A 24,801-nucleotide genomic window follows, 5' to 3' on the forward strand; every position below is an offset into this window, starting at 1 on the left:
TTGGGTTGCTCACTGTACAGTTAGATGATCCTTCCTGTAGTTTTATGTTTAGCTTCTGAGTGCTTCCCTGCTTTCTAGGAGGGGCATTAGAAATCAGGAACCAAATTATCTGAAACACATTGGGTTTTAAGTCCCAACACTGGTCACTACAAAACACCTAATATTTTAAAATATATTTTTGGATAGATGTTGGTGAGATCTACAATAATTAATATTTAGATATACAGGGAGTTTGGATTTTTGGCAGATTTTTGAAGATGCATTTTACTTACAGCCATGGTAAGGCTAAAGTACCACATGGTTGTTGAGTTTTTTGTTATCATGACATATTTAATTGAATACTGCTCAGTTGTTTTGAGTAATCCTGACAGATTCAAGTTCAGGATGCTCTCTAATTAAGTTTGACATCTCACCTTGTATTGTAGGTCAAGGTGTTTCTTCACCTCTTTAAATGTTGGTGATGCCCATCGCCAGGGCCAAATACTGTTCTCAGCTGTTGACAGGTCTTGAAGATGACGTTGTAGTTTCTGGAAAAATTAGCAATAAACAAATTTCATTTTGACATTTTCTTTTACAAAGCATTTCAACTATTGAATGACACATCTCCATGCATCTGACATTTTAATATTGCTCAATCCTGTCCAATACAATGTGGAATATTTGAAGTAGTGCCCGATACATGCAAAACAACAAGAGGTTCCAAGTCAAGTCTACATCAACAATTATAACATTTTTTGTATTATACTTCATGGTTTGACTTTTATTTTTCAGTATTTGAGTTAAGAAAATGTTTACAAAAACAAAGACCATTTCAGTGTGTTAAAAATATTTTTCCTTAATTGCAACTGTATAGTAAAACCACTTACATTTCTTTTCTACTTTCTTCTTCTCTCCTCCAGCTGCCATCTGCTCCAAATGTTGGATTTGTTGCTTTTTCTTTTTAAGGAACACCAGAAATAGTTTGTCAAGTGGAATATCTGTAGCAAGACAAGATTTTATATATCAAGTGATGCAGAGACTGTTTAGAATAAGACAATCTGTATTTATAGTTAACTTTTTGTGGGTACCATCACATGTGGGTGGCAAAGCAAATGAGGAGGCAGACCATCTGGCTAAGCAGGCTTTGAAACATTCACAAATTGACAGTGTCATTAATAGTAAAACTGAAGTAAAAGGATTAATAGCGAATGAAATAAGAGATATGGCAGGGATAGTGGAATTAAAGGTAGACGCTTGCATCACATTCAAGAAAAAGTTGGTCTAGAAAGAAGAACATTTGGAAACAGGAAAGAAGATGTTTTAATTTCCAGAATGCGTATTGGACATTACCCATTAAATTAGTGTTTGTACAGAATAGGGAAACATGAGAATGGTAAATGTGGTCAAGAAGAATCCATAGAACGTAATTATAACATGTGATGCATATGAAATAGCCAGATATAATTTATCTCAAGCTTTAAGATCAATGATGTGTCACTTCAGGTTTTGTTAGGAAATGGCTCAAAGCAATCAATAATTTATCCAAAATTATTTAATTACTTAAAAGTTACAAGATGAATCACTAGAAAATAAAAATGTCCCCCAAACATTTAGCGCTCCACACTCCAATCCAGTAGGTGGCGGGAATGCACCATTTAAGTTGGATTGCCAACCGCCATAAAACACCAGAAGAAGAAGAAGAAGGAGAAGAAGCTTTGTCGCAAGCTTTGTTGTGAACCGTGGAAGAGCGAAAAATTGCGATGACAAGATCCCGAGGTAATCGAACTGGGAATGGATCAGAGACTAAAATAATGGAAGATACAGTTGAAGCGGAGGATGAGATGGAGGTAGGATAGACACAGGTAGATGGAAAAAAGGAAAGGATTGGAACGTAGTTTGATAACTAGTGAGGAAGAAGGGGATGAGAGGGATAAAATTAAGAATAGGGCAATATTGAAGTTTAAGGGAGATGAAGTATCAGGAGTAAATCCAATGGCATTGATATATAAAATAAGGAAATTAGTGGGTGAGATTACATTTGCAAAAGTATTACAAGATGGTGCCTTGTTGATAATGTGCAGGAACGAAGAGCAAATAAATTTAATAAAGCAGTAAAACTTAAAATGGTGGGAAAACCGATGGTAATGAATTATAAGATTGTAGGACAGATGTCGTGGGTCTATGGAGTGATAAATGGAGTTCCATTAGGAGTTATTATGGATGAATTAAAAAAGAATGTAGTGGGAGGAAATGTCATGGATGCAGTTTGTTTACAAATGAACAGAGAAGGGAGAAGAGTAGACAGTTTGTCTGTACGTCTTAAATTGGAAGGGAAAGAAATGTCAGATCGAATCAAGATGGGTTTTATAAGATACCCGATCTGGAAGAATGTAGCTCCTCCTCTGAGGTGTTACAATTGCTAGAGATATGGTCATACTGCGTCAGTATGTAAATCTAAAATAAGATGTGCACAATGTGAAGGGGAGCATGAGTTTGGGAAGTGTGAGGAAGAAGTAAGATTGAAATGTTGCAATTGCGGAGGTGTGACAAACAGGAAAAAGGCAATGGAAGTACAACAGGAAAAAATAACCTAACATATGCTGAAGCAGCGAAAGTAGTAAATACTAGGTATAAGCAGAGTGGAAAAGAAAGAATGGAGTATGGTAAAGGGATTGAAAGAACAGGTAGCGTAATCGGTGAGGGTAGATTATCAGAAGACACAATGATAGTAAACAAGAAAAACTTTGTGCTCTTTATGGTAGAAGTGATTAACTTCACAAACAGAAAGAAGAACTGAAAAGATACAAATAATTGTTAAAGCGGCAGAGAGATTTCTAGAGATAAAGGATTGAAATGGGAAGATATAAGGGAAAGTCTTAATACAGAATCTCAGTCAAGTCAGGAGACATGGGTTGGTTAGTATTGTTTGTGTTAATTATCTTATAATGGAATGCCAGAAGCTTTTGTGCCAATGGTCAAGAAATTAAAGGTTACATAAACCAAATGAAAGAAAAGCCAGAATTAATATGCATTCAAGAGTCATGGCTGAATTCTAGATTAGATTTTGTTTTAAAAGGATATATAAGTGTGAGATGAGATGGGGAGGAAGTGTCACGTTTTTAAAAGAGGGAATGCCTTATAGATTTTGGAGAAATGTGTTACAGTGGAATATATAGTAGTAGAAATATGGATTGAAAAGAAAAATTATGTCATAATAAACTTTTATAATCCATGTAATAGGTTAACACATGAGAGTATGGAAGAAATAAAAGGTCTAAGTGGTGAAAGGGTGATATGGAGTGGGGATTTTAATGCCCATAATACTTTATTGGGAGGAACAACGACAGATTGGTCAGGTTATTGAAGAGCTGATGGAAAGGAAACATTTTGTTTGCTTAAATGTTAGAAACTCCACAAGAGTGGATGTGAATTCAGGAAGGGAATCGGCAATAGATCAAACAATTGTTTCAAATCCATTAGGAGGGATAATACATTGGGAGGTATCAAAGAAATGTACAGTTGGTAGTGATCATTTTCCTATAATAAGTATAATTGTAAATAATGAGATAAGGAGGGAAAAACAAGGAAATAAAGGAATATGGTAGTTTGAGATAGCTAAATGTGTAAAATACTAAATAAATAATGAGTGAGGAAGGAATGAAAATGATCAAGATTAATAAAGGAAAAGATATTGAAAGGATAAATATAGAATTGTTTTCAGTGATGCAGAATGCTGCAAAAGAATGTATCCCAAATAGTAAAGGAAAGAGGGTGGAGAAAATAGTTCCATGGTGGAATGAGAAGTGTACAATAGCAGTTAGAAAGAAAAGGAAAGCATTTAAAATATTGAAGAAAACACATAATTGGGAACATGTATATAAGAAAACTCAAGCAGAAACCAGGAAAATTGTAAGGGAAGTAAAGAGAGAGTATTGGAGATCATTTTGTGATGAAATTGGTAAAAGTACTCCAGTAGAGGGAGTTTGGAGCATGATTAAAAAGATGAGCAGAATTAGGAGAGAATATGAATATCCAGTTTTAAATATGGAAGAGGAAAATGTAATAAGTGACAAAGAAAAATACTTTTTCCAGAAATGTTCCAGAAAGAGTTTTTAAAAATAAATGGTTCAGATTAATTTTCTGATAGAATGGCACAGAAAACCATTTATTCTACACTGATAAGAGCAATACTAGACTATGGAAGTATGGCTTATGGATCAGCATCTAAATCACAATTAGGAAAATGAGAGAGAATTCAGTCACAAGCATTAAGAATTTGTTGTGGAGTTTATCCTTCTTCTCCAGTAGCAGCATTACAGTTGGAGATGGGAGAGATGCCAATCCACTTAAGAAGAAAGCAACTGATATTGACATACTGAGCAAAATTAAAAGGTCAGAAGGATAATCACCCTGCAAAAAAGGTACTAGAGGCATGTTGGGACCCACAATAGATAGAGGTAATTCTCTATTTTAGAATGCGAGCTGCTAATAAAGAAGATGATTTTAAAGCGCCATTTTTTTAATTTCTTAAATTTTTTTTGTATCAAATCACACAATAATCAAATACAAAATGACAATAACAAAAATGGCAAGAAAATCTGTAAAAATAACAATAATTTTAATACAAATTTATTTATAATACAAATAAATAAATAAAATAAACAACAACATAACATAAAAATTAAGAACTATATACATTGGGGCATTAAAATCAAAAACGTATCTAATTACAAAATAAATACAAAAATCCTTAAAAATTATATTTCAAGGCTTTACAACAATCTATAGTCTTTTTTGCTTTGGTGTTCCTTTCACCCTCCAATACTTTAAGATACTGACAAAGCTCAAACTTAAATTGTACAAAACTAGTGTACTTTTTAACCAATGACATTTACGAAAGTGATATTTAAAGCGCAATTATTGCTGCCGGTATTTTGAGTTTTGAAGATTTAATAGCGGGTGAGTTGTTAACCATTTCATAAAATCCTGGATTTATATTGGTCTGTGATGTAAGAACAAGCAAGTAAAGTAATTGTATGCTTTCATAATATAACTAACCTGCAACTGTAACAGTTTGGTGATTCAATGAATTTTAGCGTTTACTCTAGTAGACTACTTGTTATGTGATGTTGTCACAGGGAACCTTTGTTACTGGGAGATGGGGTCTGGTAGGAAGATGTTGGAGAGCGGGATTCTGTGAAGAGTTGAGTTCGTGGTAGTAGGTGTGTGATTTTTAATAAAGTGTGTTCATATAGAAGTAATATACAGTCTGAGACTGTTTGTGGAAACCCCCAATCTGTAACACAACTTGTACGAGAGCAGCCTATTTCCTGTTTTGTGTGTGAATACATCATGTAGTCGAGTGTTTCTGCATTTTCTGAAACATTATCACGTTAAAGGCTTCTAGTTTTGCAACAAGACCTGGTGTCTGAAATGCAAATACACTGCACTCGGGGGAGCACTTTTACTGGATGTGCCTGTCAGGTGCCCCCACTTAAACCTCTTTGACAGAACTTATAATCTTTATTTTTTGTTTTTGGCAGCTACAAAGCAGAACCCCATTTGATGCCTTGGACAGTGTTAAGTTGGAATCAGTCCCGATTAAAGAGGAGCTCCCTAAACTTGAACTGGTTCCCATTAGAATGGAGTTCTCTGGACTGTCTTCCCTCCCCGTTAAACAGAAGCTCTGTGAGATGCCATCTGACAGAATTAAGTTGGAGATGTCTGGAATTAAAGCTGAGCGCAATGAATTGGAGATCTCCCAGACAGAAGAACCCCTTCCTGTGAAAGAAGAGGTGCTGGAAATGGTGTGTATTATTAAACTGGAACCCCTCCAGTGACATATATAGAACTATGTGTACTCAAGATGATGGACTGAAATCTCGCTTGACCTCAGATGATTGTAGATCTAGATCTATCTGTAGATATATATCTATAGTTTTGACCACAAAATAACGTAGTTAAGTGATCTTTAACAAAGAACCCATGAACGTGACCACAAAACCAGAATGGTGAAAATGTAGTCCCAGAAGTTTTTCTATAAAATAAAATGTTTATATTGCCCATAGACTACTCAAAAACAAACAAATATGCAAATATTAATAGGTAATATGTTGCAATATGGAATTGAGTTGCTATTTGTTCGTCACCTTTTTATTTTTTATAATTCACCATAATCCTAACCAAAACTTCAAATCACTGGCAACCTCCGAAACCCATATTTTATTTGATCTCCACAGCATTAATTAAGTACATCCAGGATGTGCACATTGCAGAAGTGACACTGGTGCCTACATTAAAATATTTACAACTCTTTCAGTTGGTGGGGTTCATAGATGTTCTTTGCACTTTTCACAAAATGTAAATAATACAAATTCTCTGCCAAAATACAAATTCCTAATATTTCCAGTTTTCCATTAGAAACAGATATCTAGGATCCCTGGGGATTGACACCTACTTAGAGCTATTGATCAAATCAATCAGTTGTTTAAATAAGTTGATCTTCACAAAGTTTTATATGATTAAAACATCATTTAGTAATAAAAAAAAAATACTACTTTTATTCTATCAACCCTCATTTTTGTACACTGCATTTTTTTGTTTGTTTTGAACTTCGGCTCCCTGCTGCAATTGCTTGAACCATATTTCAAAACACAAAAACATTTTGTTTTTAGGACTGTACCTGTAGGAGCCATATAAGTATTTCAGTTTATATTTAAATTAGGGCTGTCAATCGATTTGTAAAAATTTTAATCGAATTAATTACATGGTGTCCCAATTAATTAATCACGATTAATCGCATATACAAATATTTGCTCAGAAAGCCCATCATATAACAATAATTCAATATATAATGATTATACATATTTATATCAGTATATAATAATACATAGTTATCTTTAAATAAAAACAAATTATATATATATATAATAAAAAATATTCAGATAATTAAAATGCATTACATTCTTAATCATTGATAAGACAATACAAAAAGCGGCTTTAGAATACAATGTATTGTTTACTACCATATTATTGATCATAAGTCAATCATTGGCACACAGTTCACAGCAATCCATTACACAAGTGAATTTGTCAATCAGTTCGAGATTCATTATGAGGGCTTGTTTAAGGACCCGTCAATTTACACCTGCGTCAGAATTTTTTTTTTATTAATGCTTACAAAACTTTTACATCTAGAGACAAGAGGTATATTAAAACAAACAACAACAAAAGGAAAATAAATATAAACAGTTTTATTAAAAATATAACATTTTAAATAATTCTGTACACTTTATAGCTTTCTTGTTACTCAAATTGGAAATTGTTCTTAGGTATTGCTGAACCTCTGAATTAAATATTAAAACTAACGGTTTATAACCACCATACTTACATTTATGAATATTAAACTTTGCCAACAAAAGCAGAAAATTAATCAAATAATATTCCTTATGAAGAGACATGTCATAGCTAAATAAAACGAATAAAACATTTTCAAAACAAAGTTGAAAGCTGGGAATAACATGATCTCTAACAATCTTGCAGAAATCAGACCAAAAACAAGTCGAGTAGGGACAAATCCAAAATAAATGTAAAAATGTTTCCTCCTGCAGACCACAAAATGTACAGAATATATCGACATCACAATTAAATGTCTCTACAAGAAAATAATTAGTGAGGTAGTACTTATAATTAAGTTTGAAGGAAATTTCTTTGATTTTATTCGTGATTAAATATTTATGCAGTAATTTCCAAATTTTTCACCATCTCAATCCAGCCACACCCTGCGTCAGATATGCTTGTGTAGTGTCTCGGGTTCGTTGCGTCATAAACATAAAATGTTTAGGTCACTGTGTCAAGTTAAATATAGTTTAATACTCAATCTTTTAACACATCTTGAGATCCCTTAGTTCAAAATTTGCGCTCCTTCAAGTGTTTTGAGTGCAAGACTGTAACGCATGTCTGTGTTGTGGGTTGTTTTCTTCACTGTATAAACTGTGCATTGCTCATACAGCTGAAGTTTCACTTAGTGCCCTGTGGAGAAAACAGGTGGTACTACAAGCTTGCATTTCTCAGGAATCTTCCTTATTATGGTCCGGGGGCATGCAATTAAATGCGTTAATTTTTTTTAACGCGTTATTTTTTGTAAAAATTAATCGCACTGAATTAACGTGTTAAATCAACAGCCCTAATTTAAATAAAATTATTTGGCATTTAATTTCTCTTCAAGTCTCACTCCATTCTACTAGCATTTCCCATTGACACTGAAAGTGATTCTGCATCAGTGCCGCCACAGACACGGTGTAGACATGCCTCAGGAGTAGTGCTATAGTCAGGAATAGGGTATTTGATATGAAACCAGCCCTTAATATATTTTCCTTTTTTTTCTGACAGCTACCAAGCAGAACCATGTTTGATGCCTTGGACAATGTGAAGATGGAATCAGTCCTGATTAAAGAGGAGCTCCCTAAACTTGAATTGGCCCCATTAGACTGGAGTTCTAGACTGGAGTTCTCTGGACTGGTTTCCCTCCCCCTTCAACAGGAGCTCTGTGAGACGCTCTGTCACAGCATCAAGCCAGTGGTGTCTGGAATTAAAGCAGAGCGCCGTGAACCGGAGATCTCTCAGGCAGAAGAACCAGTTCCTATGAAAGAAGAGGTGCTGGAAATGGTGTGTATTAAACTGAAGCCCCTGAATGAGGAGGTACTCTTGAAACCAGGGAAGGAAAAATCCGAAGACTTGAAAGCAGCCCCCGCTGAGCTGGGTCCGGTACACCTGCGGGAGTGTAGCGTGGTGCTGGAGAGAGTCTATTTGAGAAAGCAAGGCTCTGGAGTGGAAGGCTCTCCCGACAGCACACAAGGAGGTGGACAGGATGACGAGAGCTCATATTCAGAGTGTAGTCCAGCAGGTGAGTGACTGAGTATCTGTGACGTGTCATTTTACACGTCACAGATGGCCAGAGAGATGGCCACAGTGTGTGACGGAGGCAGATAAACATTCACCGTATCTGTGGTGGCACCGATGCGGAATCACTTTCAGTGTCAATGTGAAATGCTGGAAGAATGCCGTGAGACTTTATTCTGTCACTGAACCATCCATCAAGGTGGTACAGTGACGGCACAGTGCCGGTGCTGAAGCAGATTTTTTCAGTTTGAACAGGCACCATATTTTCTATAGGACAGTATGTTTGTTACGATCCCTGTGTTCTCTAGTCACGTTCATGTCATGTTTCCATGTGGTCCGTCCCGTGTTTTCTGTTTCACCCTCGCCAGTCACGTTCCATGTCACTCTTCCTTGTTATCTGTCCCGTGTTTTTTTGTCCTTTATCCCAATAAAGCCTGCGTTTGGATCCGCACTCTTGTCTGTCTTCCCTGATCATCACAGAACGAACGACCCTCTAACATGGATCCAGCGGTTTTACGTGCAAGCTGCAAGCTGCTGAGCCTCAAGCAGGAAGACCGTTCGGTGGAGGACTACACCCGCGATTTCCCCTTGATTGCGGGTGCCACTGACTTCTCTGACAACGACCTGGTGGCGTTTTTTCCAGGCCAACCTGAGTGGTGCGCTCCAGGAGCGGTTACCACCGACGACGCGCGGCTGGACGCTCCGCGAGTTCATTGAGGAGACTCTGCTGGTCTGCGCTTCGCCGTTTACTGTGGGCGTCATCGAGGAGAACCCTGCCACTCCTCCCACAGTGGTAACCCTCCATTCGCCCGTGGTTCGTCCCTTCACGCCTGCCTTGGTCAGTGAGCCTGCACGGTCCACTTCATCTGCCCGGAGGAGGAGGAGGAGAAGACAGGCTTCCGCCTCCCGGCCCACGCCTGTCACGGCCAGCGAGCCGGAGCCCACGCCTGCCACGGCCAGCGAGTCGTTAGCCCCCGACGTCAGTGAACCAGCGCCAGTCGCTTCCGACGTCAGCGAGCCAGCGCCTGTAGCCTCGACCGTCCCTGAGCCAGCGCCTGTAGCCTCGACCGTCCAAGAGCCAGTGCCCCTCAGGCCTCCCGAGCTTCCCAGGGCTCCGTCTCCCGAGCCTCCCAGGGCTCCGCCTCTCGAGCCTCCCAGGGCTCCGCCCATCAAGTCACTCGAATCTTCTAGGGCTCCGCCCCTCAGGCCTCCCGAGCTTTCCGGAGCTCCGCCTCCCGAGCATTCCGGAGCTCCGCCTCCCGAGCTTTCCGGAGCTCCGCCTCCCGAGCTTTCCAGAGCTCCGCCTCCCGAGCTTTCCAGAGCTCCGCCTCCCGAGCTTCCCAGAGCTACTTCTCCCGGGCCTCCCAGGGCTTCGCCTCTCGAGCCTCCCAGGGCTCCGCCCCTCAAGTCACTCGAATCTTCTAGGGCTCCGCCCCTCAAGCCTCTCGAGCCTTCCAGGGCTCCGCCTCCAGAGCCTCTCTAGCATCCTACGGCCCCCCCTCTCGAGCCTCCTACGGCTCCTCTCCCAGAGACTCCCGAGCCTCCTATGGCTCCGCCCCCAGAGCCTCCTATGGCTCCGCCCCCAGAGCCTCCTACGGCTCTGCCCCCAGAGACTCCAGAGCCTTCCAGGTCTCCGCCTTTAAAGCCTCCTACGGTGCCACCTCCCTCGGCTCCGCCTCCTGAGCCTTCCTCGGCTCCGCCTCCTGAGCCTCCTACGGAGCTGAGGAAGGCGGCGCCGTAGGAGGCCCTAGAGGCGAAGCCCTGGGAGGCTCCGGAGGCGGCGCCTTCCTCAGCTCCGTCTCCTGGGCCTTCCTCAGCTCCGTCCCCAGCGCCTTCCAGGCCTCCGCCTCTAGAGCTGCCTACGGCGTCACTGCCCTCGGCTCCGCCACCAGAGCTTCCAGAGCCTCCCTTAGCTCCGCCTCCCAGACCTGTCCCTGTCCGATGGCCTCCTCCCAGGCCCCCTGAACCGGCCCCTGCTCTACGGCCATCTCCCAGACCACCAAGACCTGTCCCTGTTCGAAGGCCGCCTCCCAGGCCTCCTAGACTCATCCCCGTCTTGTGGTCGTCTCCCAGGCCTCCTCGACCTGTCCCTGTCCTGTGGCCACCTCCCAGGTCCCCTGAACCGGCCCTTGCCAAGTGGTCAGCCCCCGGGCCATCTAAACCGGCCTCTGTCCTGTGGCCACCTCCCAGGCCTCCTGACCCTGTTCCTGACCTGTGGTCTCCTCCCAGGGCCCCCTGACCCAGTCCCTGTCCTGTGGCCTCCTCCCAGGCCCCCTGACCCTGCTCCCATCCTAGGGCCTCCTCCCAGGGCCCCTGACCCTGTTCCTGACCTGTGTCCTCCTCCCAGGCCTCCTGAACCGGTCCCTGCCCCGTGGCCAACTCCCAGGCCACCTAAACCTGTCCCTGTCTCGTGGCCAACTCCCAGGCCACCTAAACCTGTCCCTGTCTCGTGGCCAACTTCCTGGCCATCCAAACCTGCTCACCTATTGTGGCCACCTCCCAGTTCACCTAGACCTGCCCTTGCCCAGTCAATACCTCCCTGGCCTCCTAAACCAGTTCCTTCCCGGTGGAGGATTCCAAGACCACCTGACCCTAGCCCGATATCGCAACCCCATAGACTGCCTGCCTTCCCTCTCAGCCTCCCGGGTCTATCTGTCTACCCCTTGTGTCTCCATGGACTGCCTAGTTGCCCCAGTGAACTGTCTCATTTCCCTTTTCTCCTCCCCGGTCTGCCTGTCTGGCCCCTGTGTCTCCATGGACTGCCTAGTTGCCCCAGTGTTCAGTCTCATCTCCCTTTTTCCCCCGTGTTCTGCCTAATTGTCCCTTGTGCCTCCTTGATCTGTCCCTGTGTCCCTTGTGCCCCGTTTGGTCTGTCTTTTCTCCCCCTCTTCTAGCCCCCCTCGCCTGGAACATTTTGTGTTTTTGGGTTTTAAGTTTGTTTAGACCGTCTGGAATCCGGTCCTTTGAGGGGGGGCTATGTTACGATCCCGGTGTTCTCTAGTCACGTTCATGTCACGTTTCCATGTGGTCCGTCCCGTGTTTTCTGTTTCACCCTCGCCAGTCACGTTCCATGTCACTCTTCCTTGTTATCCGTCCCGTGTTTTCTGTTTCACCAAACACGCTCCCTGTCATGTCTTCCTTGTTGCCCGCCTGTGTTTCACTGTCTCTGTTAGAACTGCACTTCCCTTCGTCCTCACTCCTCATCACCGCTGTCACAGCGTTATTGTCCGCACCTGTTGTCCATTTTATTATCACCTGTCTTCGTTAATCTGTCATTGGTTTTGTTTGCTCATTGGTTCCTTTGTTCTCTGTCTGTGTATTTAAGCCCTGTCTGTTTGTGCTGTGGTTGTCGTTCGTTAATCTTAGTATCACGTTTCCGTGTATCAGTTCCGATGTCTACTTAAAGGCCTTCTGTCCGTGTTCCCTGTCAGTCTGTCTACCCGTTCATGGTTACCCTGTCGTCCGTCCAAGGTTCCCCTGCTGTTCTCGCGTTCCTGCCTGTTTTCCCATCGTGGACTTTCCTTTGTTCTAGTGTTTGTTTATTTTGTCCTTTATCCCAATAAAGCCTGCGTTTGGATCCGCACTCTTGTCTGTCTTCCCTGATCATCACAATGTTCACCCTATAATGTATGTAATAGATGTTACAGTCCTAAAACTCCCTGTGGCTGGGCGGTGACATCATAGCAGAAGCAAGAAGGGAAACTGACACCAGGGACTGCAGTTAAAGGCACACGTGCGCCATTTTATTTTTAAATAACAAAATATCAAACAAAAGGTTTACGCAAAAAGAAACATGTTCACAAATCAAAAATATATATTTTAAATAAAACTAGAACTAAAACAAAGGTCAGGCTGGGCAGATTGCCTTCAAATGTGTGAACGCACCTACAACACCACAACAAATTCCTTGTATGCGTAAAAAACGTACTTGGCAATAAAGCTTTTTCTGATTCGGATTCTGAAATGTCTATTATTAATTTAAGTTTAGTTTTGTCTCGATCCTCTTGCTCTCTGCACTCTCTCATACACCCCGCAAACGAGCTGGTGAGCTGCAGGCTTTTTATACAGACACCTTCTGCACAAGCTTTCTAATTACTGTGTGGATGGGAAGATTTGTGTGTGTGTGTGTGTGTGTGTGTGCGCGCGTGTGCGCGCGTGTGTGTGTGTGTGTGTGTGTGTGTGTGTGTGTCGTGATTGTGTTTCTGTGTGTGTGTGTGTGGTTGTGTGTCTGTGTGAGTGTGCGTGTGTACATTTGTGTCAGTGTGCACTTGTGTGCGCGTCTGTGCGTGCGTGAGTGTCTGAGTTTCTGTGTGCGCGAGCGTCTGTGTGTATCTGTGCTTGTGTTTGTGTGCATGTCTGTGTGTGTCTATGAGTGAGTGAGTGAGTGAGTGAGTGAATTTGTGTGTGTGTGTGTCTGTTTGCGTGAGTGTGCGTGTGTGTCAGCGTGTGTGTGTGTGTGTGTGTGTGTGTGTGTGTGTGTGTGTGTGTGTGTGTGTGTGTGTGTGTGTGTGTGTGTGGTGAGAGCCTGTAGTCCCAGAATGCAGGTGATCATCTCTTTCTCTTCATTCTCACACAGCTTGAGATCCCAAACACCGATCCATTTATTGTAGGTTTGTTTGTCGTAACCAAACCATAACCAGTTATGATGGTATAATGAATTGAAAACAGTACTTCAGTCGTTATTACTGTAGGTTTGTTTGTCGAAACCAAATTGTACACAATTATGTAGGTAAAAATCAATGAAACCGTGAAAAAGTTTAATTACCATTCCCAGTTCTGTAATTCACTCTCCCTCTAAAAGCTATAGTGTGTGCAATATGAAACATAATGTTTTGTTCTTCATTAAAAGGGGCAGCTATCTTTTTTTCAAAAGCATTTCATATATATTTTGAACTTTTATATGTTTCCCATAACATCTCATGTATTGACACCATCTCATTTTGACACATGGCTTTAAAGACTATGATTTTGGCACTGACTGGCACTCAATTCTTTTTTAAAAGCCCAATCATGGTGGGCAGTGGTGGCTCAGTGGTTGAGGCTCAGGGTTACCGACCAGAAGGTCAGGGGTTCAAGCCCCAGCACCACCAAGATGCCACTGTTGGGCCCTTGAGCAAGGCCCTTAACTCCAGGTTGCTCCGGGGGGATTGTCCCTGTAATAAGTGCACTGTAAGTCGCTTTGGATAAAAGTGTCTGCCAAATGCATAAATGTAAATGTAAATCATTTGGTGCAGTTCTGTGGTGTCATCAGCTACTAGTCGTCGCTCGGCTCTAGCTGCAGTGTTAATCAGTTCCTTATGTATTTATACAGTGGCATTGAAGTGCAAAATACTAAACAAGCGCATGGAGAAAAAAAAATCAACACCTGAATAAACAAGCTTCTTTTACACACAATAAACCATGTTACAGACAACAGCCTGATCACATTCCTCCCACTTTCATAAAAGACGTTCCTACGGAAAAGGCTACCTTCCTTCCCTGCTAATAACGTTTAACGTGGGTGGCAAAGTTGGAGTCCAGCCGACCCTGACCCTGTCAAATACAAGACGGACATGGCTGTCTTTTCTAAACTGGATGCCCTGCCATCTGCTACTTGCTGTCTCTAACTTTATCCTATTGCACCCGTTTAACTCCAACATTTTCACTTAAGCCCCATGTAGCAGCACTAACCCATCTGGCTGCGGTGCAGGGCATAATAAGGTCAGCAACACCCCCTCTAGTGGTTGTGGCAACCATCACACTCCTGGCGGTGGCAATGCCCCACTGGCAGTGGTGGGGGCAATGACCACATTGTTCTAGTGGTGGCAATGACCACTCTGCTGCATCTGGTGGCAACGCCACTCAGATAGGGGTTCCTATGAGAACCATAGCTCCACACCCTCAGGTTGACAGGACTGCCTGTACAGAAGCCCCCTTCCTGGGCTTGTGGTAGCTCATCCCCCTGAGAATGCTGGGCTGTGAGCTCCGCCTCCTCTGGTAACAGGGTTGGTGGTGGCTCCTCCCATTTAGATTGCTGGGCGGAGAGCTCTTCTCCTCCTTTCCTGACCAACAGGATGGCAGCTGCTTTCTTACTGGCTGCCAGACCAGAAGCCGGTCTCCTTTTCTGCCTCTTCTCATCTTACTGGCTGATGGAATGGAAGCCTCTCCTTTCTTTTCAATGTCTGATGACATGGAAGCCCCTTCATCTTCCCCATCTCCCCACTCTGCTATGCTGTCTGCTGAGCATGGTGCCTCCCACGCACTTACCACCCCCTCCCCCCAGCAAACTCCAGTAATCTGGGTCTCTAACAAACTTGCAGAATCTAGACACCTCTACTGGCTCCTCAAACAACACACCTCCCTCTGCTTCTATGCAAGGAGTCTAGCCACTAGTTGCTCAAACATTTGCTGTCGCTGTTGCAGCCCTGTAGCAAAGAGCCGCATCAGCGCTGCAGATGTCTTCCTAGTTCAGCTTCATTGTAACCTTGTCAAACCCCACTTGTACCAGATGTGAGAGAGTGTTCTTGATTAGGGTCAGACGTGGAGGGAACAGGCAGTAGATACAGACAGGTTTGCGATTGCAGCATTCGCCACACAAAAAAAAGCAAACAAACAAACACGGCAGCGTTGAAAACAAACACACCCAAAAATGAAATACTTTGAAATAAACACAGGTCATGGGCCAAAACTCATCTCTCTTTAACAACTAATAAAATTACTGTCTAACTGCTTTTACTGTCAGCCTACCTCTACTCTATAACACCAGCAAAAACGCAACACAAAAAAAAATTATTCTGTTTTTTTATGAAATGACAAAATGAGGAAGGCACAATTGCTGCATTTCTTACATAAAACAGTCTCTGATTTTTCTCTCCTGTTTGTCTTTTCCAGGTACCCGTCCAGCAGTTAAATCAAGGATGGGTGCAACACAGTTAAGGAATTTAAAATTACTAAGAGGAGAGAAACCGTATCACTGCTCTGACTGTAGTAAGAGCTTCACTCAGTCAGCAAATCTTGTGATACACCAGAGAGTTCACACAGGAGAGCGGCCGTATCGTTGCTCTGACTGTGGAAAGAGTTTCAAGTCATCAGGACACCGTACAGTACACCAGAGAATTCACACAGGAGAGAAACCGCATTGCTGCTCTGACTGTGGCAAGAGTTTTAGTCAGTCAGGTGAACTTGTGATACACCAGAGAGTTCACACAGGAGAGCGGCCGTATTGCTGCTCTGACTGTGGAAAGAGTTTCAAGTCATCAGGACAACATGCAGCACACCAACGAATTCACACAGGAGAGAAACCGCATTGCTGCTCTGACTGTGGGAAGTCTTTCAGGAATTCCGGAGACCTTTCAAAACACCAGCTAATTCACACAGGAGAGAAACCTTATCGCTGTCCTCACTGTGGGAAGAGTTTCAGTCTGTCAGGAAATTTAGAATCGCATAAACGAACTCACAAAGGAGAGAAACCATATCACTGTTCTGACTGTGGGAAGAGTTTCAGTCGGTCAGAACACCTGTTAATACATCAGCGAATACACACAGGAGAGAAACCGTATTACTGCTTTGACTGTGGAAAGAGTTTCAGTCGGTCAGGACAACTTGTAACACACAAGCGAATTCACACAGGAGAGAAACCGTATTACTGCTTTGACTGTGGGAAGAGTTTCAGGGATTCAGCGGACCTTGTAAAACACCAGAGAATTCACACAGGAGTAAAGCCATATCACTGCTCCTACTGTGGTAAAAGTTTCAGTCAGTCAGGACAACTTAAAAAACATCAGCAGGTTCACAGGAGAGAAACCATTTCATTGCTCTGACTGTGGGATGAATTTCAGTTCGTTAACAAACCTTGTTTCACACCAGCAAATTCACTCAGGAGAGAAACCGTATCACTGCTCTAATTGTGGGAAAAGTTTCCATCACTCAGCATCCTTTGCTGTACACCAGCAAATTCACACAGGAGAGAAACTGTTTCATTGCTGTGATTGTGGGAAGACTTTCAGTCAGTCTAGATCCCTTGTTACACACCAGCAAATTCGCACACGAGAGAAAATGAAAATGTAAATAATGTTCCTGCATAAAAATTACTTCTACATTTTGCTCAGCTTTCTGACATTTCAGCACTGCAGTGTGTGCTACTGAAAAGTGTAGGTGCCCAAACTAAGGAGAGTCAAACATGCTCCCCGAAAATTCTTAAATTGAATTTGCTAGGAGTTTTATCTTTTACAGATACTAATATCCATGTTTTAGAAATAGATTGCTTATAGTGAGGTGTTTTTTTTGTAAATATCATTTGTATTCATTTTCAAAATAATAATTTAGGTATAAATGTAGGATTAAGCAGTTAATGATAATGGATGGATACATTAATGTATGCAATTATTTATAGAACATACAATCTACAATCAGTCTTACGATATTAGAAACATGTTGATAATTTGTGTTGACAATTGATACACTTAATCACGAGCTAGCAGGTAGTGCTTGCTTTCATATTGTAATAGAAAACTGATTTTGTGATTTCTGAGCACTGTTTATATATATATATATATATATATGCATGCATGCATGCATAGCAGATGTGTCCTGAATAAAAGTGATGAGATGTGAAATGTGTGATGCTCTGGCGGGGGAAGCAGAGCCGGGGCCGTCTTCATCAGATCCACGTCAAGATGACGTAAGGGGGGGGGGAGAGGCTGCGGTCCCTCCCATTCTCAGGGGATTTCCCGAAGAGGATTTCCCTTTGGCGCAGTCGCGAGACGAAACCCTCAAGCATGCCTTTGAACAAATAAGAGTGATTGATGGCCAACAACTCAGCCCGAATGTCGCACTTTCATATCCCTATTTTACAATTATAAACGAGCGGTTGTATAGAGTGATGCAGGACACTCTTACAAAGGAAGATACAACCCAGCTCTTAATACAGCGGAGCCGCTGGGAAATGGTTTTCCAGGTGGCTCACTATAATCCGATGGCAGGTCACCTAAGGGAAAGGAAAAACACTGAACCGCTTAATAGCCCATTGTTATTGGCTGGGCATTGGCGGCGATGTCCACAGGTGGTGTGCGGTGTAGCATCTGGACCAATCAGACATACAATTATTCATTATTTAATGAATAAGCCAACAGATGTTTCAAGACTGTAACAAGCAACGGTACAAGTAGGCCCAAGCCGACTCCGTTATGTCTGCTCGCCCACTGATCATTATCAAGCCTTTACACACTGTCTTTGTTGACACCGGTCCAGCAACTAATGGACATCAGTAATATTCCAAGAAGGGGAAGTAAGCTGCATGCCAGAGCAATCTTGCCCCCATAGGAAATGGACACAAAGCCCAGAAGAAAATACTTTTCTTCATTAATTTATAGACAAACTGTTCTATAAATTAACATGTATATCTCCAGGACATTGTGTATGTGATCATTACTGTCTTGTGTACTGTATACTGTTTTATGCATGCCTTATTACCGAACCACCAGATAATGTAGAATTATTGGTATGATGTTTCCTATAAAATTAAGCCTTGTGCGACACCCTGCACATTGGTGTATATAAAATCCTGATAGCATGCATTGTATGCTTGTTATATTAATCAGTGCATAAAGGGGCACAAATTAACAGCTTACCCCCAATCATGCAAATGAGTCAGCTTCTAAACAAAGGAACATTTCGCACTTGGAAATTGCACGTTTCTTATTGGTCAATCCAGACTCAAGAGGAACGACCTCCATCAGAAGTTAAAAGACATGTTCCGCCTCTTACTCACTCTCAGCCTCTCTGCTTGACTCTCTTCTGCTACTCGTGTTGGACTGGGACCAGCTAGTCCGACCACAAGGTCGCATTCAACGGGGAAGAAATTTATTACAACTTGAACACCATTGACACAAGGAACCAGCAAGACATTCTCCTGCGACTGCATCCGGGCTCTCTCAACAGCCAAGTATTTTATCAGTAACTAAATGAACCTAGGTTTAGTATAAGATGTAAACCCTATTGTAACAAAGGTGTGCTATTAAGAAAACGAATGGTTCTCTCAGATGGTCAAAATGACTCTTTTCATAACTGCATTTCCCCTATTCTGTTCTGGTTTCATTTAATTTTCACTTTCCCATGTATGAGTGATTTCATGTGTATGTTTTTGTTTAGATTAGTTATGTGTTCATATTTAAGCCAAATAAAGCTTTTGGTACAGGTTCAGGTTCCTTTTATTTGTACCCGTAGGTAGATTTGTTTTGCAGTGTCAGAGTTATCCACACAATTTTTACGACAAACAAAGACAATACCCGTTTGACAACAAAAAAAAATAATAAAATATATAGATAAAATACATAAAAATAAATAAACATAGCTTCTGTGTCATCTGTGCATTTTGTTCCTCTGATTGATGGCTGCTGGAACAAAGCTATTTTTATACCGCTTTGTTCTGCACTTTGGGACTATATACCTTCGTCTGGATGGAATAAGCTGAAATTCCCTGTGCAGAGGATGGGCATCATCATTTAAAATTGAGCCAGTTTTCCGCTGTAACCGTCTAGTGTACAGGGACACTGGACTAAACTTTGACACGCCAATCAGCTTACTAGACCATTTAACAATTTGATTTAGGGAGTTTCTATTCTTTAAGGATAGATTTCCAAACCATGACACCAGAGAAAAAGATAAAATTGATTCAATAAAAGCATGATAGAATAAGACCATCATGGTTTTGTCAATGTTAAAAACAGACAAGTTTCCTCAAACAAAACAACCGCTGGTGCCCCTTTTTGCACACAGCTTCACAGTTTGCTTCAAAGTTCATTTTTGAGTCTTTAATTGTCCCAAGGTATTTATAGGATTGGGGACATTCCACAGTCTGACCTTTAATGGATGTGACTTCATGCATATGGGCATTTCTTCTAAAATCAATAATCATATCTTTTGTCTTAGATATGTTTAATTGAAGGTAGGACTCCTCACACCACGTGACAAAGTCATCAATGACCGGGCCGTGACAGGTCTCATTTTCCTGAAGCCTACTAACAATAACAGAATCATCTGCATATTTTAAAATAGTCCTATTTTCATACCTACTCTGACACATATTTGTGTAGAGGATAAACAATAGGGGTAAAAGCACACATCCTTGAAGGGATCCAGTTGAGGAGGAGACTTGGTCTGACAGTGTTCCATTTACATTCTGGCGAGTTGATTCCGTTTGCTTGTAAATCAATATAAATTTAACAATTCGATTTCCGCTCCATGCTAAGGAAGAGTTATTTTTATGTGGCCACGAAAAATATCCTTTCTGAGAATTGATAGATGATCAATACTGAGTGTTCACTGGAAAAACAGATAAAATGATTGTAATATTAATTCAGCTAATTTTCTAATTAATAAAGTTTATTCTATTAACCGATCCAAATGTTCATAATTAATTATAACGAGTTATGATTAATTATTCATATTTCCCTTTTAAAGATATTTTGACTGGTATAGTTTTATAAATAACCTCATCCCTGTTTCTCAAAGATTTAGCTTCAAAGCTATACCTATATGTGTAATATTATTGACAATAAGCTATGAGAATAATATTACTCCAATAAGAGAATTAATCATAATTCTCTTAAAGCTTATTACCTACAGTAGATTTTGTGATCTGATACAATGAGACATTGTGTAACGATTTTAATGGTAGAGAATTATATTCAGACAAATAATCTAGTTAATTTTAATTTATCTAAATTATAACTGTTGTCAAATGTTACTGATTCCAATATAAATTGCCTTACATGGTAATGTAGAATCAGGACAGTTTAATTGAATTCCTAGCTCACACACACCGTTCCCCTACATATTATGGTGTAAATGTACATTGGTACTTAACCTATACCGTGTTCATTTATACTACCAAATATACTACTATTGTTGTGAGAATTTGGGCACTTTAACTTGTTACTGTTTATTTGCGCATTGTGGAACGCGCTGACGTTCATATGCATAGATGAAACTGTTTTCATTAGTGTTGACCAAGATCGAAAAACAATGGTGTTGGTTGATATGACAACTAAAGTTCACCGGAAGTCCTAAAGAGACTCTTCCGGGGCAACTTACCATGCATGGCCAACCTGTCGATGACATATTGTACAACACAGTATAGCTAAGCTAATAGCATAACAAAGCTAAGCTAATAGCATAGCATAACACAGCTAACCTAACAAGTTAGCAAACCTTCATTGAAACCCCTAAATACGCTACAGCAGTGTGCCTTGAATGTCAGCTGGTGAATCCTACCGGCCACCCCAAAAGCGCCATTGCTCCCTCTTCCGCTAATCAAGGTCCCCTTCGAAAGAATTGGCATGGACCTCGTCGGGCTATTAGAGCGGTCAGCACACGGACATCGCTTTGTATTAGTCCTAGAGGATAATGCAACACGATATCCGGAAGCAGTGCCTCTGAGCAACATCTCAGCATAAAGTTTTGTGGAGGCACTCTTCAAAATAATCTCCCGGGTGGGGGTGCCGAAAGAAATCCTCACTGACCAGGGCACAACCTTTATGTCACTTACACTACATGAGCTTTATGAACTATTGGGTAATAAATCAATTTTACCATCCACAGATAGATGGCCTGGTCTAGCAATTTAATAAAAACCCTTAAGAACATGACTCGTAAATTTGTGCACGATGATGCTAGAAATTGGGGTAAATGGCTCAACCCCCTGTTATTCGCTGTGCGAGAGGTCCCGCAAGCCTCCACAGGAATTTCCCCTTTGGAGGTACTGTATGGGCGCCGCCCGTGTGGGGTACTTGATGTCATCCATGAAGCTTGGGAGTAGGGACCTTCAAATAGCAAGAATGAAATTCAGTATGTTCTTGATTTTAGAGCAAAACTCCACACCTTGGAGCTCTGCTACGGGAATTTACATTGATGCATACCCGATGCCCCGGGTTGAGGAGTTGCTCGATCGGTTAGTACTGCTCTATTTTATTAGACATTGGATTTGACAAAGGGTTATTGGCAGATCCCCTAGGCACCAATTTACCGTGAAAAAACAGCCTTCTCCACGTTGTTTGGATTGCACCAATTTGTGATGCTTCCATTCGGTTTGTCTGGGGCTCCAGCTACATTTCAGCGGTGTGGGACCATCAAGATGACATGATATAATTTACAGTAATGATTGGCAGCGGCACATGCTGCACCCGAGGATGGTCCTGAGATCGCTGCGGCTGTCGTGGCTCACAGCAAACCCCAAGAAGTGGCTATTAAAGAAGGTTTGTGCCTAAATATTCAGATGTCACCAGCCTGCTGACTGATTTCATTAAAAAGGGGGCTCCAGTCCAGTGGACGGAGAAGTGACAACAGGCGTTCACGCAGATTAAAGCCGAACTTTGCGTGGGCTACTTTTGCATGCACCAAATTTATCTCTCCCTTTCCAATTACAGATAGACGCTTCAGACAGAGGTCTGGGGGCCATAATCTCGCAGGTGGATGAGGGGGAGAAGCGCCTGGTGCTGTACATCAGCCACAAACTCTCCTTGAGGGAAACAAAGTACTGCATTGTGGAAAAGGGGTGTCTGGCCATCAAGTGGGTGGTCCTCACTCTCTGCTACTACCTGCTGGGGTGGGCCTTCACTCTCTGCTCGGATCACGCCCCACTCCAATGGCTCCTCCACATGAAGGATACAGCGCGCAGGTCACTCGGGATCTGGCTCTCCAGCCAGCAGTTGGGTGTCGCTGACTTCCTTTCCAGAAATGGGGATGGGGGATGGGGGGTGGTAGGCAGGCTGGATGGGACCCCGGCCTGAGTCGAGCGGTGGGGATATGTGTCAGTGGGGGCGTGGTCGAGCGCCCGTCCAGAGAGAGAGAAAGCAGTAAGGCCTTACATCTGAGCTAAAATATGTCTAACACTATCTCTAATGCCATTGAGCATGGGGAGAGCGACATATAAACGGCCATGCCACCGCTAAACGGGAGAGAGTCCCAGTCACGCAGACCTGCCAGATTGTGAAGCTAAACACTGCAAAGCTGTATTATTACATAAATTATGTATGTGTTTATGTTGCCTCTTATGGCTAAAGCTAGAGTAGATACCTTGTTGTGAAGCTGAAGACTAAATGTGCTGCTGTGGAGCTGAAAAGCCAAAGACTGTTTTGTTAGACTGGGAAACCATTAAAGCTTGATTTACCTGGACTGCCACCCAGCTTCCTGCTTCCTTATTGTTGAACCTCCTATTGTTGGACAAATGTCCAATGCAGGTCCATGGCCAGGCAGCGCTTTTTTGTGGACCTCAGAAATGCATTTGTGGATTCCAACCTCCTAAGGTATGCATTTCAGACTTTCAGGTAATTATCTGTTTCATGTGAAGTCATTGGGCTGTGGGTTGCGGTAATAGTGGTTGGCATTTTTATTTTATTAACTAGACTACGTCAAACTAGAAGCATCCTCATATTATGATGCACTGGTTTTATTTATGACCTCATAATACATGTAAATACAGCAAGTAAGAAACAAAAATTATTGAAACAGACATATTTTTTAAAAATTACCTTTAAAACACAAAGAGACAAAGTTATTACTGATATTATATTTTTTGAGCATTATATTTAGGCAGGTTCTCCTTAACGCTTCTACCCTCAGACCCTCACTGGTGTACAGAGATGTATTAAATATATATATATATATAAATGGCCATGAATGTTACATTTTGTAATGTCTGTTTTTAGATCTGTGTAAAGTAATGCTTACTTTAGATCTGCACAAATATTTTCATGGACTTTGATATGGATCAAAACCAATGATAGGTGTTTTTAATTCGTATCACTTTTTGGATAGTATCAGTAGAGATGTGTAATTCACCACAGTTTAGGGAGTGACAGTGCACATGTGGGATTTCTTTCTTCAATAGGTTCATGAATATTTATATCTTCAACTTTCCAAAATATGTATGATTTTACATCAGACATTTGCAACATACAGCCCTCCACATGGTTTAATGTGGCCCGCGACTCATTTATCGTAAAAGCATTTTTATTTTTCATTGGATATTTCAGTTAACTTGCATTGGGACCATCGTCTCCACACGCGTTTGATATGCTCAGGGTTGACAGATAAGAGATGCAACACCCCCAGTTTGAGATTTATACTTGCACAAATTGGAAATATAAATGTAATATTTATTTTGTGCAATCTAGCAACCATGCACGCGAATGTGCTTTTTCTATCTCGCTTTCCCCTTTGAAAAAACTTGCCGAACTGAAGTGTAATATTCTGCTCAAGGAAAAGTGTTATACGGCTACTCTGTGTCCATTCTTGAGGCTGGTTGTCATGTTTGGTGCTACTTTGCAGGTAAACCTTCTCAGTGATTAAATTAAACATAAAAGTAGATCTCGGCATCATTGACATGCGAGGAAAAGCAAGCCAGAGACGAATATGTATATGTATTTTTTATTTGTGCAATTTAGAAATGTTGAAGTCTCTTCGCACCTGTATGTTAATCTAACTCTTGCAGTAATCATTTATCATAGTCATGCAGCCTGTGTTATTCAGTTGTGTGTTGAAAGTCAAACCATCAAGGAGACCTGCATCATGACACTTTTATCATGTAAACGTGTAATGTTTTAGAAAATAAATAAGTAAACTCGCCCGCTTTGCCCAAACATTAAATGTTCTATAAATTTCTATTCTTTTTTTAAATTAAAACAGACCCCTAATGTAGAGATTGTTACATTTAATAATATATGAACAGGGAAGTAGAGATGGTAAAATGCATTTATAAGCTGAGCCTTTATTCAGTTTTGGAATGCCTGATAGAAAAGTATCTACCTTTTGTAGAGCAATTAAATGCTTTAGGCAATTGTAGAATAGTCCCATTAGTCACAGATACACTTTTGAAAATTGAGTACACAACTATTTCTGGGCTTAAAAGTTACAAAAACCAAATCAATGCAGAACATTGTATCT

General features: G+C 41.6%; 1 protein-coding gene and 1 pseudogene across 1 annotated transcript in view; one reads left to right on the forward strand and one right to left on the reverse strand.

Moving 5' to 3' along the window:
- Positions 1-19,049, forward strand: part of LOC127649659 (zinc finger protein 271-like) — a 41,582-nt pseudogene extending 22,533 nt beyond the window's left edge.
- Positions 1-24,801, reverse strand: part of LOC127649649 (gastrula zinc finger protein XlCGF8.2DB-like) — a 90,027-nt gene that overhangs the window by 54,616 nt on the left and 10,610 nt on the right. The window lies entirely within an intron of this gene.

Source organism: Xyrauchen texanus, chromosome 9, assembly GCF_025860055.1.
Source record: "Xyrauchen texanus isolate HMW12.3.18 chromosome 9, RBS_HiC_50CHRs, whole genome shotgun sequence".
Taxonomy (NCBI): Eukaryota; Metazoa; Chordata; class Actinopteri; order Cypriniformes; family Catostomidae; genus Xyrauchen; species Xyrauchen texanus.